The sequence below is a fragment of the Nicotiana attenuata genome, chromosome 8 (genome assembly GCF_001879085.1).
Source record: "Nicotiana attenuata strain UT chromosome 8, NIATTr2, whole genome shotgun sequence".
NCBI classification, from domain to species: domain Eukaryota; kingdom Viridiplantae; phylum Streptophyta; class Magnoliopsida; order Solanales; family Solanaceae; genus Nicotiana; species Nicotiana attenuata.
The window spans coordinates 1,456,700-1,461,324 of NC_031996.1; positions in this window are offsets into that span (position 1 = coordinate 1,456,700).

The window sequence follows — 4,625 nt, forward strand, 5'->3', positions numbered from 1 at the left end:
CATCCTCCTCATCCATCAAAATCTGGTGATAGCCCGCATAACAATCCACGAAGGAACCAATTTCATGTTTGGCACAATTGTCAATCAGTATGTGGATGTTTGGTAGTGGGAAGTTGTCCTTCGGACTTGCCTTATTGAGGTCACGGTAACCTACGCACACTTTGGTCTTTCCATCCTTCTTTGGCACAAGCACAACATTAGCTAACCAGGTGGGATACCGCGTGACCCGGATGACCTTTGCCTCAAACTGCTTGGTGACCTCTTCTTTGATTTTCACACTAATGTCTGTTTTAAATTTCCTTAGCTTTTGCTTGACAGGAGGGCATACTGGTTCAGTGGACAATTTGTGAACCACCAAATCAGTGCTTAAACCTGGCATGTCGTCATACGACCATGCAAAAACATCCTTATACTCAAAAAGCGCTTTAATTATCTCTTCCCTGAGCTGAGGTTCCAAATGGACACTTATTTTCGTTTCCCGTACATTCTCCTGATCCCCTAAATTGATTGCCTCTGTGTCATTCAAATTAGGTTTGGGTTTTTCTTCAAAGTGGCTTAATTCTTTACTGATTTCCTTAAAAGCTTCATTATCATCATATTCTATTTCGTCATCACACTCGATTTCTTGTATTATTATGTCTGAGTTAGATTGGCTTTTAAGACTGGGCTGACGATTCCTCATGCATGACACATCACTGAAACCAGCATAAAAGGGACTGTACAAGAAAGAAAAGAAAGACAAAAATGAAAACTATCAGGAATGAAAAAGAGGAAATTGCATTTCATTAATATTTAAGATAACAAGGTTTAACTCATCCAAATGGACGGAACATAGCATCCGAATTACAACCTTGGAAATAATTCAGATTAAACTGAAAGGAAATCAAAACTAACTACCAAAACTCCCTCCGGGTAGGAAGGGGAGTTGCTTCCCAATTGTTAAGCTTTGCTTGGGCCCCCACGAACTGGACATCTGACTTGCTTGGACCTTCTCCGGCTTCCAACACATTCACCTCATGAAACAGCTTTTCAAGCTTCTCAATCAGCTCCTTGTTGGGGTCAACCACACCACTGGGCATTGCCGTTACTAGGCGCTTCTTAGTACCAGGCCTGACAAAGGAACGGGAAAGGCGGGGGATAGGTTTTGGAAGGGTCCATGCTTTCTTTTTCATTTTTCTAGCTCGCCTTATGTCTGCAGTGGTGGGCTTGAAGCCTAAGCCAAAAGTATCCAGGTTTGCAGGAAGAGATACTGGCTGTACGATGCCTTGTAAAGAAGCACCCAAGCCCTTTCCAGGTACAAATCCGTTCTTCAGCATTTCTGACGCAACCATGACGGATGCAGCAGCTACCTTTGGCACAGGAATACACTTCCCTTCCGGGATTTTCTCAACCGATACCGTATCAAAGACTTGATAAACCCACGGGTCTTTGTCATTCTCAGCTTCTATAAAAGGCACAATGACATCAGCCAGAATACACGAACTATCTTCCCCATGCACCACAATCTCTTGCCTGTCCCACTCGAATTCAACCATCAGGTGCAAGGTAGATGGCACTGCCTTTGGTGCATGGATCCAGGGTCGGCCTAACAAGAGATTGTAAGAGACAGCCACGTCAAGCACCTGGAACTCCATAGTGAATTCAACCGGACCTATTGTCAGTTCCAACACTATATCCCCAACTGTGTCTTTGCCTCCTCCATCAAATCCTCGCACGCAAATGCTATTCTTATGAATTCTCTCACTGTCCACCTTCAAGTTTTCCAGGGTGGAGAGGGGGCAAATGTTTGCACTGGACCCGTTATCGACAAGCACCCGTGTGACCACGGAGTCTTCACATTTCACCGTGAGGTAGAGTGCTTTATTATGTTCAGTGCCTTCCAAAGGCAACTCATCATCAGAAAATGTAACCCTGTTGACTTCAAAGATCTTGTTTGCTATTTTTTCTAAATGGTTCACAGAAATCTTATCGGGAACGTGGGCCTCATTCAGAATTTTCATCAATGCCTGGCGGTGCTCATCTGAGTGAATCAATAATGATAGCAAAGAGATTTGCGGCGGGGTCTTTCTCAACTGTTCTACAATGGAATAATCCTGTACCTTCATCTTCTTCAAAAATTCTTCTGCCTCTTCTTCAGTTACACCTTTCTTCACTGATACTGGATTATCTTTGGTGAGTCTAGGCTTTCTCAGCTCGTCAGGAGCAAAACATCTCCCTGAGCGAGTCAGTCCATGTGTTTCACAAACTTCTTCCTTGACTTCCTTTCCCTGATACATCACTGTCACTCGGCTGTAATTCCATGGGACGGCCTTTCCACTGATTACCGGTAGTTGAGTCACTGGTTTGATGACAACCGGCTCTGTGCGAGCCCCTTTCACAATCACAGCGGGCTTAACAGCTGCCCCGAACACTACCACTTTAACTGGTTCTTGTTTTTCTGCAACACTGCTCAAAAGCTCTTTGTTCATCACTACAACTGGTTTGCTAACTGTTTCTCCTACCTTGATCGATGCTCTCTCCTTTGCTAGTTTCTCATTTGATTTATCCTCACTAGCCCTAATCATAATTACGGTTTGTGACGGCTTCTTATGCTCTCCCTTTTGGACTAGCTCGATCATATGGGTCTCGTGATGAGTTGGTAATGGATTTTGGGTGATGTTAGGCGCTTCTGGGGCTTGCACTTCAATTCGGTGGGTATCAATGAGTTCTTGGATGGCCGTTTTCAAATGCCAACATTTTTCTGTGTCATGTCCCGGCGCACCTGAGCAATACTCACAACTCACAGAGTGGTCCAGATTCCTTGGGGGAGGATTTGGCAATTTGGGTTCAATCGGGTTCAGCATGCCCAACTGTCTCAATCTGTGGTACAAGCTAGTGTAAGATTCACCCAAGGGAGTGAAAGTCTTCTTCTTTTGCAACCTATCGTTCTTAAATGCGGGATTGGGTCGAAAACCGGTTCCAGCAGGATTTCTGTTGGTTCTTAGGGGTGGGTAGGTGTTTCGAGATGAGTAAGTATTTTGTGGGGTGGGTGCGCGCCATTGCGCATGGGTAGGAGGTTGGGGGTATATTTGGGCATGGTGGACAGAGAAATGGGGAGCGGGAGGTGGGTAATAATGCTGCGGTGGGCCATATGGGGTGTGTGGGTAGGTTTGGGGGTGAGGGCGAGGTTGGTGATAATATGGCGATGGACCACTGGACCAAGCTCTCGATTCCACTACTGCAACCTCTTCTTTCTTCTTCTTTCCCAATACGCCTCCAGTGCCGCTCTGAATAGCTTGAGTAGTTGCTTTGATTGCTGAATAACTCATAATCTTGTTAGACTCGAGACCCTCTTCCACCATACTTCCCATTTTCACGACCTCATTGAAAGTTTTTGCCACTGCTGACACCAGATGACCATAATAGGTTGGCTCCAAAGCCTGAAGGAAATAATCAACCATCTCATTCTCTTTCATTGGAGGATCGACTCTTGCTCCCTGCTCTCTCCACCGAAAACCATACTCTCTAAAGCTTTCTCCGGGCTTCTTCTCAATTTTAGTCAGTGACAAACGGTCCGGGACAATTTCGAGATTGTATTGAAAATGACATGCAAATGCTTGAGCCAGGTCGTCCCAGGTGTACCATCGGGCATGGTCCTGTCGTGTGTACCACTCCAGCGCTGCTCCACTTAGACTTTGACTAAAGTAAGCCATCAATAACTCATCCTTTCCTCCAGCTCCTCTCATCTTGATGCAGAACCCCCTTAAGTGGGCCACCGTATCGCCATGGCCATCATATAAGTCAAACTTGGGTAACTTGAATCCTGCTGACAACTGGACGTCAGGAAACAGGCACAGATCCTTGTAAGCTACACTCACTTGTCCTCCGAGCCCCTGCATATTTCGGAGTGACTGTTCTAGGCTCTTGACCTTCCGGATCATTTCATCTTGCTCAGGGTTTTTGGGAGGCTTTTCTTCTTCTGCTGAGAGATCAAGGCGGGGAGTGTAAGGGCATGGCTCTGGTGGTTTGAAAGTGGCTTCGGGTGGGTAGTACTGGTTATCATGAGTGTGGAACAAAGGTTTGCTAGATGACCTGTGTAGTGTGGCAGGTGGGGGAGCCAGGAACACAGGAGCGATTGGTGGTGGAGGGCATGGGATTTGTTTGGGTGGTGGAGGTGGTGGTGTTTGAGAGGTGGTTCCGTAGTACTGCTGGTAAGTAGGGAAGGCTGGAGATGAGTTCACTGTGGGAGGATCTTGAGGCTGAGCTAGTGGTGGGAGGTAGGTGGGGTTAGCAAGATAGGTTGGTGGTGGATGTCCCTTCGACCAGGCCTGGTACATCTCGGCCATTTTTTGCTTCAATTTATACATCTCCTCCTTCATTGCATTAACGTCCACTACTTCCTCCTCCCTAGATGGGTCGACAATGCTTGCTTCCAATTCCTGGTTGACCATGTTTGACTTATCCTTAAAGCGGGTGTTGTAGGGATGGGTTGCCAGAATGCCAGTCAACCTAACCACTTGCCTGAACTCATCAACAACAACTTTGTTAGCGGTTAGGGCATTAACAGATAGATAATCGCACATTGAGGGGTGAATGCACCTAAGCAGTTAACCATTTCTATTATGCCTTTGCTCAATCACATGCGT